Genomic DNA, 13,868 nt, shown 5'->3' with positions numbered 1-13,868 from the left:
GGTTGGGTCCTGGGGCTCTGTGAGAAACAGAGGTGGCAGGAAACACTGTAAACTTCTTTTTCTTTGGCTCTCAGCATCCTAGAGAGGTCATCCTTCTCTTAGTAAAAGGGCTTGTTTGCCCTTGTTGCATACACAGCCCAACCAGGATGACCACTACACCTTGTGAAGCCTCCTACACAATTCTAGGTACCCTGGAGAACACAGGGTCCATAAGGGAAGGAGGAATCATCTCACTTGTAGCTTTTCCAAGTCTCCTTTCCCATTACTGCTTCCATACCAGTGGTCACACCAATCAAGCTGTCAACCAATCCACAAATATATTAAATCAAACAGCTCCTATGAGTCAGGCTCTGTGCTAAGTGCTAGAAATACAAACACAAATAAAAATGTCCCTGTCCTAGAAGATTTTGGAGACAAGACATACAAATATACACAAATAAATACAAGATGATTTGGGGGCAGATAAAGCACTAGTAACAGGAAGGAACAGGACAGGTCTCATTAGAAGGTGATTCTTGAACTGATGTTTGAAGGTAACTAAGGCTTTTAGCTAGGAGAACTGGGTGCTATAATGGAATTGTAGTCAGTAATATCTGAGTTTGAATTTTCACTCTGATACTAGCTGAGTTATCCTGGCCATCCAAATCATTAATTTTTCTCTTAAGACTCACTTTCTTCATCTACAAAATGGGGGTAAATTATCTACCATAGATATGTGTGTGTATAAAATTTCATTTGGTCCTTGTGAGTGTGTGTGTGTGTGTGTGTGTGTGTGTGTGTGCGCACGTGCACGTGCACATTTGTATCTGGAAAACCTTAAGATACTTTGTAAATGTTTGCTATTGACATTAAGAGTTGGAGGGAGTGTAGGAGTTAAAATTTCGTCTCTAAGAAACAGCAATAAGTCTATTTTGACCAGGCCTTCAAGAGTGTGAAGAGAGTATTGAATAATAAGACAAGAAAACTAGGTTGACACCAGGTTATAAAGGGCTCTAAGTGTCAAGGGCCACCTTACTGTTTCTTGGACCACGTCTTGCAGGGAGACAGCAAACCCTCCCTTCAGCCCAACCAGTGATCAGGCATTGGCCCTGATTGCAAAACCATGAGTAGTCACAGGCCAGCTCCAGCAGGCAGAGCTTCCTGGATCAGCCCCCTGAGCCTAGGGCTCATCATGACCCAGCCTAGAATCCAGCTTGTCACCCAGGAGCTTCCTGGTAAACACTGGGTGTCTAGGGGTGACAGAAGGAGTAGGAGGAATCATGATCCTTGCCTTTGTGGGCACAAAGGAAGAACTAAGGGCACCAGGTATTGTGTATAGAAAGTAAATGTTTTAAGAGGTGGGAGGGAGAGAGAGATCACTTTGGACTGGACCAGGGGAGTCTAGGAAAACTCCCTGGAGGAGATAATATTTAAGGTAGGCCTTGAAAGATGGATAGAATTAAGGGAGATGCTGAAGATGGCAAAGGTCAGAGGGCATAGCTTGAGCCAAGACCCTTAGGGGTATGCAGGGGGATATTGACTAGCCTAATGAGGGATTAGGGACTGAGGCATCTGGCATCTACCATTGAAAATAGAACAGTTAAAGCAAAATTTGTCTTACAATGGTGCCCAACTATGGTCTCTAAAATTTTGAGTCTTGGAACTAGAAGAGTATCAATGACCTTAGGTATCCACCCACACAAGGGGCTGCTCAGGGTCAACAGGCTCCACCCTAGACATGGCCACAACTGGTTTAGCAGCATAGAGCTACAGTAACCCCTAAACCCACATTGGAAATAACCCCCTCCACCCCAGGACCACAACAAGAAATTCCCCCCCTCCTCCCCCAGGCCAAGGGAGGAATTATCCAAACTCCCACCCTCTGGGGCTATGTTGGCAGTTACTTGGCTTTTCCCCCAGCTCCCTACAAGTTCCTGGAGAACATGGTGGTCTAGTCAGCTCCTAGGCTGAGCAGAACTTTAGACCTTGGAGTGAAGGGTCAGAGAGGTTTGAGGCCTTCCAGTGACCAGAACTCTACAATTGTTGCTGGGGACATGACGCCTCTATTTTGGTAGAAAATAGGAAGTGGCCCCAAATGGTCCAACCGGCCATCAGCCATTCTTGCTTCCTCTTTTCCTGCTCTGCCCTTGGACAGAGCCTGGAGCAATGAACTTGAAGCCCTGAGCCCTGAGCATGGTGGGGGTTGGGGGCCAGGGGTGGGAACAGCTCCCGGAATGGTGGCTGAGTCACGAGCTGATGGAGTTGACCGAACTGACGGGAAACCTCAAGACCCTAAGCTTCCAGGAATGACAGCGCCCACAGCACTGACGGACTGCTCGACCTTTGTCCTTTCACCTATGATATTCAGGGAACCAAGGGCAACTTCTGAAGGTTTCCTCACCCCTCCCCCTTTGACTAGAAGATCACGTAGGTCCTCCCTGCCTTGGGCTAAGTAGAAATTATCTACTCTAACCCCTTCATTTTACAGATGAGGAAATGAAGGCCTGGAAAGAGCCAAGTTACTTGACCAAAATCATATTACTTCACACGGGAGGTATTAATGACTGATAACAGTTCGAGTCTCTCTCCTTTGTGAATTTAGCCAAGGGATTCTGGAAGCCCTCAAGCCCTTCCAAAAGGAATCCTCTAAAGGTAAGTTTGGGGGAAGGACTGTCAACAAGTAACTGGGCTGAGATTCAAACCCAGGTCCTTCGACTCCAAATTCTGGTCTCTTTTCATTGGTCCCACACCAATCTCTCTCTTTTTCCAAACCACACAATCTGGTGTTCTGTTGGCGATGGGGTTGGGGTGGGAGGACTCAGGGCAGGGGAATGCTTTCTGAGGACAAGAACTGTAATGCCTTCAGTGGGGTCCAGAAAGGTCATCAAGTATTTATACAGAGCTTACATTTCCCGTAATGTTCCAGCAGAGGGAGCAAGAACACCTATAATTGGGATTCCCATTTTATAGATTAAGAAACTGAGGTTCAAAAAAAGTGATCTCCCTACCCCCACCTCCCAAGGTCACACAGAGACTTAGAGGCAAGGTTCAGTACTAAAGTTCAAGTCTCCCAACTCTCAGAACAGGGATCTATCCTGGGCATGGCTATGCATTCTGGCAAAGCCTAGACCTTGACTGATTGTGCAGTTCCAGGAAGTTTGCGGTGCTGCGTTGGCCCTCACAGTTCCACATTTTCTCTTCCCTACAAGGTTTCCACTTCTAATACTGAACTCTCCAGAAGCTTCTTTCATTGGTACCTGGAACAAGAATCTGATAAACGAACACACCTTGAAATGGTAATGGCTCAGGAAGACCTGAGTTCTAATTCTACCTTGGATACTTAGTGGCTGTGTGATCCTGGGTAACCTCTCTGGACTCCAGTTTTCTCATCTGTGAAGTAGGTATAATAATAGCACTTAGAGGTTATGGTGAGGATCAGATGAGATAATGTATGGAAAGTTGTTGTCAATGTTGCAGCTCTTTGTGATTAGCTAATATATTATTATTACTGCTGCTGCTGCTGATGTTCCCCTCTTAGGGGAATCTGCATATTTACAGAGCATTCTGGAAAGTCTCTCAGGAGGATTTGAGGCATTAGAGCTTCTGTGTGTGGGGGGAAGATACTGCTGGGAACTGAAGCTGTCTGGCAGGCACTCCCCTCATGCCAGGCAGGTGGCCACCTCCTCTGGATTTCTCTGCTTAGAGTGTCCCAAGAGGAGGGGTCCCATTACTGGGCCTGTGCTTGAGGATCCCAGAGACTGTGATGAGTCTCTGCCTCCTTGATAGGGTCCTGGGAGAGGCTTGTGGCCTTGGTGACTTCTAGGAGGAGCCTTGCCTCTCCTTTACTTACCTCAGGACTCGCTCAGTCCCATGGCTCATTCCAGTAGGGCCTCGGGATGGGGGTCAGAGAAGCAAATGTCAGATGAAAGTGTGTGTTCACACACATTGACAGCACGTGGCATTGCACAAGAGTCATCAGCTGGGGCCCCAGACTGGCCCCAGACTCAACTTGGCCTGAGCCTGGTTACCAAGTGTAAATACAAACAGATCTGCTCACCAGATACCGAGGCCAGGATTTGCAAACCTTCATTGGGCTCCTTGCTAGCTAGGGATATCACCTCACCCCACCCCCAACCTCTATGGCAAGGCAGGATACTTATCTGCTAGCTTGCTAGGGGGTTTACTTTGGTGCTTTTCCTCTTTCCCTCCTCTCTCAAACACCCCCAAATCCTTAAAGTTCCATTAGCAGGCTGGAGAGCTATGGCCTTGGTCCTGCCGAGGAAACCTGTGCCCTAACAGCATCTAGTGGTACTGAGGCTAGATTCTGAACCCAGAGCTAAGAATATCTGAGTTCAAATTCAACCTTAGACACTTACTGGCTGTGTGACCCTGGGTAAGTCACTTAGCTGTTCTATGCCTGTTTCCTCTCTATAATATAGGGATAATAGCAGCAGGGTTGTTATCAGGATCAAATGAAATAACATTTGTAAATCACTTGGCACATAATAGGTGCTTAATAAATACCTGTTCTCTTCCTCCTTCTCCTAGGGTAGTCAGCTCTCAAAAATCTCCACATGGGTCATAGCATCATAGATTCAGAGTTGGAAGGGACCTTAGTGTCAACCAACCTAACCTCATTTTAAAGGTAAGGAAACTGAGACCCAGAGAAGTAAAGGGATTTGTCCAAGGTCACACAGACGGTAAGAGGCAGGGCCAGGATTTGAACCTAAGACCTCTGACTACAATTTCAGAAGTGTATCCTTTGCCCCACTCATTCATTTGAAAAATGCTTTTAGGCTTATAAAACTCAGTCCTTACTTACTGCTCATCTCAGTACCACAGATAGATCCCAACAGCAAACAAAGCCAAAGGCATCTCTAGTTGGTTTCGATCAACCTCATGGGAGCTTCTTACATGGCGCTCACTAATTTATGTCCCTGTCATGGTCAGACCCTTGTTAGTCACACTGGTTTGGGTAGGTCTCTCATTGCATCCATTGTTCACAGTGTTGCGTTGTCTTATTGTGCCATTGTGAACTCCTGAGGACAGAGTTTGGATTGTCTCCTCACTCTCCAGTCTTTCTACCACATACTCAAGCACAATGTATGTGGTAGGTGTTCCATAAATGCCCACTTAATTGGATTTTGCTTGTATTGGATTTGGATAGCTCTACCACCTGACCTGTGTCCCAGGACTAAGGCCAAGGGAAAAGCTTATACTCATGAGGACCCCCAAGTATTCCACCCCCACTGTCCTGGGCCGTCCCCATTCAGGCCCTTGATCCACAAGTACTTTCAGGATTTCTAGAAGAGCAGCTATTGCCTCTCTAGACACAAATGTGGGCTCAGCTTTTATCAGGTCTGGGGGCACTGATGTGAGGGAGTACTGCATGTTTTCACTATAGATAGAGAATAGTTTATTTGAAGTTCTGGCACCCTAGAGAACTTTCTGCCCAGGCAAAAACTCCCCTAGATGTCAGCAGCATTTCCACATCTTACCTCATGGGATCTGGAGGCTTCTCTTACAGCAAGTGCTAGGTACCAGAGGCTAGAAAGACCTTTTCCCATGGCCTCTCCACTGCTTCTGTCACTCAGACCAGGCCAGGCCATCCAGGGGGAGGTTAAAGTGTTTCTGGGCTCCCTCCTTAGAGTCATCCATCCTGGCCGCTGACTGGGGGAAGAGACTATATTGCAGCATTACTGCCCATCCAGAAAGGGGAATTCCATCCTTGGGGAAGGAGGGGCCCAGCACTGAGAGAGGGACTGGACACAGAGATTTGACTGTTGGTTGGCTCAGGGTTTGAAAACATGAGCTGTAGCCTCGATGAGGCCAGAAAAGGCCTCTCTGCTTTCACACATACACACACACACACACACACACACACACACACACACACACACACACACACACACACACACACACTCCCTGGAATTCCACCATTAGATTAACATTCTGTTGAGAATAAACATTACCTTCTCCCTAACTGGGGGGCATAGCATAGAGTGAGGAGAGCAATGAAAAGGAGACTAGAGACCATTTGGTCTCCAATCCCCCTGGGTGAATGGGTTTGTTAGAGGATTCCCCTAGCCCACCCTAGCAGGAAAGGAGGGGCCCACTGTGGGTGGCTTATGAGACCAGAATGTAATATTCCCAGCCTGGAACAAGATTAGAGTTTTGGAGTTTATTATCTGAACTAGGGTGTGGCCTTTCCTTTCTGTACCTCAATATTCCCAGTTGTCAAACTGGATTTCCTTATCTTCAAATAAAAGCTTGGAGTAGATGATCTCTGAGGCTCCTTTCAGTTCTAAATTTCTGACACTATCATCTTATGTCCTGGGTTCCAGTCCCAGTGCTTTCATTATGTGATCTCTGGTGAACGACTTTCTCTGGGACTTGGTTTCTTTTGCAAAATGGGAATGATGATGATGATGGTGGTGGTGGTGGTGATGATGATGGTGATAATGACAAATGCACTACTTATCTTACTGAGTTAGGAGGGATGCACTTTGATATCCATTAACAAAGGGAGAGATAGAGCCATCCCATACTTTCACAGCTAGAAGAATATAGGAAAAGGCAGTTGAAGGGCACTCAAGCTGTAGAAATGTGAGCTATTATTGTCATTGCTGCCATGACCAGCTGGAGACTTGGTCAGAGCAAGAGTGGATACCTCCGGAACCCTACAAAAATTGAGAAGGATCTTGAGCTAAGAGGTAGGGTGGAATGGCAAGAAAACAGGTATTGAACCCTCAGACTTCTCAGCTGAAGTGAATGGGAGAGAACTTATTTTTGTCCGTGGTCATATGCTTAATGAACCCCAGGGGAGCAGCATTTAAAGTATGGGCCTTTGGACCCTTCAGGCTCCCGTGAAAATGTGAGAAGACCCCATTGCTCCCTGGGAACCTTCAGGGTAGGGTTTGCAAGCGCTTGGGGAGTGGGGGTTGGTTTAGACCAACAGGTCTTAATGATCCAGGCTGCTGCTAGGGGACAGAGGAAAGCGAAGCATGAAGCAGAGAACCAGGCTCAGTACTCAGGTTTCTTCCCTTGCCATTCCACAGGATTACACTGTTCTGCTCCCAGCCTCAGGTTACTGGGGCAGGATAGAACTGAGGACACCGGGGCTCAGGCCAGAACCCTTTAAGCCCCCAGCTGCTCCTGCCACACATGGTGACTGACAGGCCTGGCACCTCTATCATGCTCTGCCCTCTCCACAGTGCTTTGGCATCTATTACCAAGGTCTGACTGTGTGTCATTCCTCCTAATTACCTCTAGAATCCCTTTGTATACCATTTAAAACTCTTCATAACCTGTTCTCTTTCAGCCCTCCCGGTCTTCTCACAAACTCTAATATCTATCAACACCAGCCTCTTTCCTTAAAACTTTCCAGTAAGACAGAGTGAAAGTATTGGAATTCCCATTTTACAGGCAAATAAACTGAAACCCAGAGAACTGGTGACTTATCCAAGGTCATAGAGTCAGTGGGTATTGGAGTAAAACTCAATTTAATTTCTCTTGAGTCCAAGTCCAGTGCATCTCCTACTATATTGCATTAATTCTCAGTCTTTGTACTTGAATACGAATATTTGTCCTAGGCTGGTCTGTCCTATCTATTTCATAATATAAAATCCTGGAGGTTGGAGATTGGTTGGATTTGTCTGCCTTTCTTCTTATCCCTTTACTGTAGTAGAATTGAGAGTGCTGCCCCCCCCCCCCCCCCCACTCCTGACCATCTATACAGGCTAACTGGGTGCCGAAGGCCTATGCCTGTGCGTTGTGCTACAAGGCTGCACCAGAGCCAGCTTGAATCATGGGGAACTAATTGTTAAATTTTCAGGGTGAGGATTTTACATCTTGGAAATCAGCCAACACTACAAATCAGGGCTTGATTTATTGTTTTGTTGATTGTCTAGACTTCAGAAAATGATGGAGAAAATGTTAATAATGCAGATTAAACTTAAGAGTGTGTTATGCGTACATTTTTTTGAGAGCCTATTGTTAAATATTTGCCAGCATATTCCTGGGGAAGAAAGAGCTTTGGACTTAGAGTTTGGGAGAAATATAGAATCACAGAAATTCAGAGTTGTAAGGGACCTCAGGAGATACCTAGTTCAACTGGTGTCCGAAAAAAAAATCCACACTAAAACATATCCACCAAGAGGTCATCTAACCTTTGCACAAAGATCTTTAGCAAGGAGAAACCTACCACCTCTCCAGGCAGTCTATTCCACTTTAATTACCAGGAAGTTTTTTTCCCCTAACATCAAGCCTAAATTTGAGTTCCTATAACATTTACTTATTCTTCTTTTTAAAATTTTTATTTTTAATTTGTGGAATAAAACAAGCATTTCCATAACACAGTAAAATAAAAAAAAGATTGCACATCAAACCGTAAATCTATTATGTACATCTTGTTGTTCCTTTGAAATATATTATAAAGTTATCATGCAAATTTCTTTTTGTCTTTTTTGTTTTCCTTCCCTCCCCACCTCTTCCCAAGACATGACTACCATTAAACACAAATATGTGTGTGTATGTATATACATATACATATATACATATACACATATATGTATATGTACACATATACATTTACATACATATAGGTAGATACACACATTATGTATATGCAAAATCATTCAATATATACTTTCACTTATCAGTTCTTTCTATGGATGCAGATAGCATCTTCCACATTCCTCTTAGTTCTCCCTTCTGGGGTCAAACAGAGCAAGACTTCCATATAAGTCTTTCAAATACTTGAAGGCAGCTATCATGTTCCCTCAAGTCTATTCTTCTCCTGACTATGCATCACAAGTTCCTTTGGACAATCCTCATACAGCATAAACTTTTATCATTCTGGTTATCCTGCTCTCAGTGTTCTTCAGTGTATAAATATCTTCAGTTGCTGAGAAAATGGCCTTTTCTCAATTCTCATTCTTCTTGACCTCATTTCAGCATTTGACACTGTTGGCCACTGTCTCCTCCTGGACACCTACTGTTCTCCTTGCTGGGTTTTTGTGACTCTACCCTCTCTTGGTTTCCTTCCTATCTGTCTGACAACCCCTCATCTTCTTTGATGGTTCCTCATTGCATATTAAGCCCTTGAACTCTGCATCATTTGGAGGTTCTGTCCTGGGTTATCTTCTATTGTGTCACTATACTCTCTCACAAGGTGACCTCATCACCTCCTAGAGGTTAAGTTATCATTTCTATGCAGATGATTCCCAAATCAATAGATTCAGCTCTCTGGAGCTCCAGTGACACATTTCCAATTGCCTAGTGAATATTTCAAACTGGATGTCCCATCCAGGTGTTTCAAAGTCAACATGTCCAAATTGGAAATTCATTATCTTTCCCCAAGATTGCACCCTTCTTCCAAACGTCCCTATTACTATTGGGGGTACTAGCATCCTTCCAGTCACTTGGGTTCCCAGATTTGGAATCATCTTTGATTCTTCATTTTCCCTTACCTTTTATATTTAATCAGTTGCCAAATCTTATTGTTTCTACCTCCACAACATCAACCTCATTTATTCTCTTTTCTTTATTCATGTCACCACCCTAGTTCAGGTCCTCATGACTTCTCACCTGAATTATTGCAATATCCTCCTCACTGGGCAACCTTCCTGTCCAATCCATCCTACGTACAGCTTCTGAGGTGATTTTTTTTTCAAGTGCACATCTAACTATGTCACATCATTACTCAATAAATTCTCATGACTTGCCATTCAAATCTGACCTCAGATACTTCCCAGCTGTGTGAGTCTGGGCAAGTCACTTAACTTTATTTGTCTCAATTTCCTCAACTGTAAAAATGGGAATTATTACAGCATCTGCCTCACAGGGCTGTTGCGAGAATCATAAAATAATATTTGCAAAAGTGCTTGGCACATAGTAGGCACTATATAAATGTTTATTTCATTCCCCTTTCCCTTCTAGGATCATATATAATCTTCACTGTTTGACTTTTAAAGTCCTTCATAAAACCTAGAAAGATTTACATGAGCTGATGCAAAGTGAAGTGAGCATAACCAGAAGAACATTGTATACAGTAACAGCAACCTTGTGTGATGATCAATTATGAATAGCTTAGCTCTTCTTATCAATGCAATGATTCAAGATAATTCCAAAAGACTCATGATGGAAAATGCTATCCACCTCCAGAGAAAGAACTGATGGAGTCTGAATACATATGGAAGCATACTATTTTGGGGGTTTTTGTGTGTTTTTTTTTTCTTTTGGTCTGTTTCTTCTTTGTAACATAATTGATATGGAAATATGTTTTACATAATTACACATATATAACCAATATCAAATTATTTACTGTTATAAGGAGAAGAGAGGTAAGGGAAGGAGGGAGAAAATTTGGAACTCGAAATTTAAGAAGACTGTTAAAAATTGTCTTTACATGTAACTGGAAGAAATAAAATACTATTTTTTTAAAAAGTCTGCCAAAACCTAGATCCCGGAATACCTTTCCAATCTGATTCTAGCCTCCTTTGTTCCATTTCCTACACCTAGAATGAACTCTCCCCTCACTTTTGCCTCTTCACTTCCCTTGTTCTTTTTAAAATTCATCTCAGATAGCTCCTTCTATGAGGCCTTTCCTGTTATCCCCGGATGCTAAGATCTCTCCCCACCAGACTGACCTTGTATTAATCATGTATATATTTGGTATATACTTTGGGGACAGTTTCATTTTTACTTTTGTGGTCTCTGGGCTTAGCATGGTGCCTGGCAAAAAGAATTGCTCAGTCATTGTCTGTCCACTGGTTGATTAGTCCCACCTCAATCCCCAAGGGTCTCTTGGTATTTTTGTGATATCTCATCATCAGCTCCCTCAACTCCCTAAGCTCTCATGGTAGTGTACTGTCAAGGCCTCTCTGTGCAAGGCCCAGAGTTTGAAATCACACTTTGCCATCCTCACGATTCTCATCCCAACTATCATCGTAGAGTGGCAGCAGAAATTTCAACTAAAATCTCTTCTTCTACAGATAGCCTTTCACAATCCCTCTTAATTCTAGTGCTTCCTTCTTTAATTGTTTCTTCTATAAACTGCATGTCATTTGCTTTATAAAGGGCAGCAAGGTGGTGAGAGGATAGATGCCAGGTCCGGAGTCAGGAACACCTGAGTTCAAATCCAGCCTCAGACACTTACTAGGTGTGTGACCCTGGGCAAGTCACTTAACCCTTTTTGCCTTCGTTTCCTTATCTGTAAAATGAGCTGGAGAAGGAAATGGTAAACCACTCTAGCATCTTTGCCAAGACCCCAAACCCCAAACAGGGTCACAGACTTGGACATGACTGAAAAACGACTGAATAGTAAAGCTTGTTTTCTACATATTTGATTGTTCTTTGCTCCTCTATTAAAATTTGAGATCCCTAAGGAGAGAGATTTTCTTTTGCTCTTTTCGTATCCCTGGTGCTTACCACAGTACCTGGCACATAGCAGGTGCTCAATCAGTTTATTGACTGATTGGCAGAAATAACAGTGAACTTAGGTTCAAGTCCAGATTCAGTTACAAGCTGGGCATCTACGGGCAAATCATTTAACTTTTTGGAGACTTGGCTTTCTCATCTATAAAGTAAAGATAATGGTATTTGTACTATGTTTATCATGGGAGCTGGGATAAGAAAAGGGTTTTGTAAACCTTAAAGTGCTGTACAAGTGAACTATCATCATCATCACAGACGTCAACATACTCCCATCTCAACTATCCCTATTTTAGAATCATAAGATCACAGATTTAGAGCTGGAAAGGACCTTAGACTTCATTGAATCCCACCCCCTCATTTTACAGATAAGGAAACTGAGGCACAGAGAGGTTAAATGACTTACCCCAGGTAACACAACTAATAAGTGTCTAAGGTGAGATTTCAATCCAGATCCTTCCTGATTCTCAAGTCCAGAGCTCTATTCACTACACATGATGCGTCAGCAGCAGCTTTTTCTGCCTGTACTATCTACATCCTTCCCTGGTATAGTGGATAGAATTCTGGGCTTCAATCAGGAAGTATCTGAGTTCAAATTCCACCCAATATTTATTAAACTTGGACAAGTCACTTAGACTTTTCCCTGTCGTAGACTGTGGAGAATATACTAGTTCTTCCTAGGTTTAAATGAGAAAATGTATAGAAGAAGTTGTGCAAATGTTTTAAAACATTCTACAAGATATCCTCTAAGTTTTAGACTTTGGAGACATACTGTATATGTTAGCTAATATTATCTGCTTTTCTGCTGTCCCCATCACCATCTCCATCTGCCCAGTGCCTTTACATCCCTCCATTTCCCCTTTGACCTTCTTCATTCCTTGGGGAATTGACCAAATGACTCTCTAGTCCCCAGATGGCTCCAGATGTTTCTGCAGCTCCAGGACAAGGATAGCACTGATACCTTGTGATGTGACCATGCAGAACCTTTAGATGGCCAGTCACCCTAACAGATCTAAATGGCCCCAGCACATGGGGAGTATTTTCCTACATCCATCCAAAACAATTTTTACCAGGCAACATTATACTCAACTAAATTGTTGGAGGAAGATTGTTTGTGGTTGTCCTTCATTGCTGAAGAAGACCATGCCATAAGAGAGAAAACATGGTCCCTCGCCTCTGGGAACTCACAGTCTGGCTGGGGACCCACAAAGCACATGGGAAATCACATCAAAATATAAAGCAGATGTTACAACTGGAAATAATGAGAGCATTTATATAGGGTTTATTTACTTTGCAAAACACTTTCCATATATTATCCCATTTTGTCCTCACAACAATCTAATGAAGCGGATGCTATTATTACCCTCACTTTACAGATTAAGAAACTAAGGCAGAGAGACAAAGGTTAAATGACTCGCGTCACGTAGCTGATGTCTGAAGCTGTCTGAAGCAGATCTTCCTGCTGGGTCTAATACTGTGCCACCTAACTGCCCAAGAAGACTTGTATGAACTGATGCAGAGTGATGTAAGCAGAACCAGGAGAACAATTTCTGTAAAAACAAACAACTTTAAAAGACTTAAGATTTCTGATTGACTTGATAGCCACCAATGAATCCAGAGAACTGATAATGAAGCATGCTACCCACTTCTTGCTAGAAAGGTGATGGACTCAAGATGCTGAATGAGATACATCTTTTTGACCTTGGCCAACATGAGAATTTGTTTTGCTTTACTATATATATTTGTCACAGGGTTAAATAGATCGTCTTCTTTTTTCTGGGGGGGAGGAGATGGGAGTGAGAGAAAATATGTTTTTTAATTGAAAAAAAATTAAAACAAAAGTGTTAGAGAAACAAGAGGGAAACTCCCTCCTTGGGAAGCCTTTTCTGACTACGCTGACCCATACCCTTCTCTTTCTTCCCTGAGCTTTTTGTAGCATCTTTATCACTCCTACATAATTTAGACCTCAGTTCTATGCTGGCCACTGAGCCTAAGCTCTTGAGGGGCAGAACTGTGTCTACCCCCCGGCTCTTTCTCCTAGCCTAGCAGAGACCAGGTTTAGGCCTAAAGTGTTGTCAGTCCAGACATGGCAAGCTGACTTTCTGGGGCTGGCAGGCGAGTGTCAGTTGGCTGAGGACGTTGGAGCTGTGCTGGCCCTCCTGGGGAAGGTTAGGAAATATCTTTGGGGGCATCTTTCCTGTTCTGATAAATAACTGATCTGTGGTCGGGACACAGAGGTCATCTCTCCCCAGAAAAAGCATGGGAGAAAACCACTTCTGACCGCCCGGCCGGCCTGTGGGTGATGTAAGGGGAAGGCTGCCTTCCTGGCGGCCGGGCTGCTGAGAGGTGATTTCAGAAACGGGAAGCCGTGCTCCTGGCGAGGGCAGGCGAGGCCCCGTGCAGGGCTTCCTGTGGGCCAGGACAGCAAAATCAAAGGGATGGCCATTCCTGTGGTC

The 13,868-nt window shown here is 43.8% G+C and overlaps 1 long non-coding RNA gene across 1 annotated transcript; it reads left to right on the top strand.

Annotated features, from left to right (window-relative positions):
• Nucleotides 1–2,224: 2,224 nt before the first annotated feature.
• On the top strand, nt 2,225–13,248 carry LOC140519219 (uncharacterized). Its single transcript, XR_011972130.1, has 4 exons — nt 2,225–2,631; nt 3,189–3,376; nt 4,528–4,624; nt 12,789–13,248. It is a non-coding gene; the product is annotated as an uncharacterized lncRNA (long non-coding RNA).
• Nucleotides 13,249–13,868: the final 620 nt, after the last annotated feature.

Source organism: Notamacropus eugenii, chromosome 1, assembly GCF_028372415.1.
Source record: "Notamacropus eugenii isolate mMacEug1 chromosome 1, mMacEug1.pri_v2, whole genome shotgun sequence".
Lineage (NCBI taxonomy): Eukaryota > Metazoa > Chordata > Mammalia > Diprotodontia > Macropodidae > Notamacropus > Notamacropus eugenii.
Note: the sequence above shows the minus strand (reverse complement) of the source record. Positions and strands in the feature narration are given on the sequence as shown.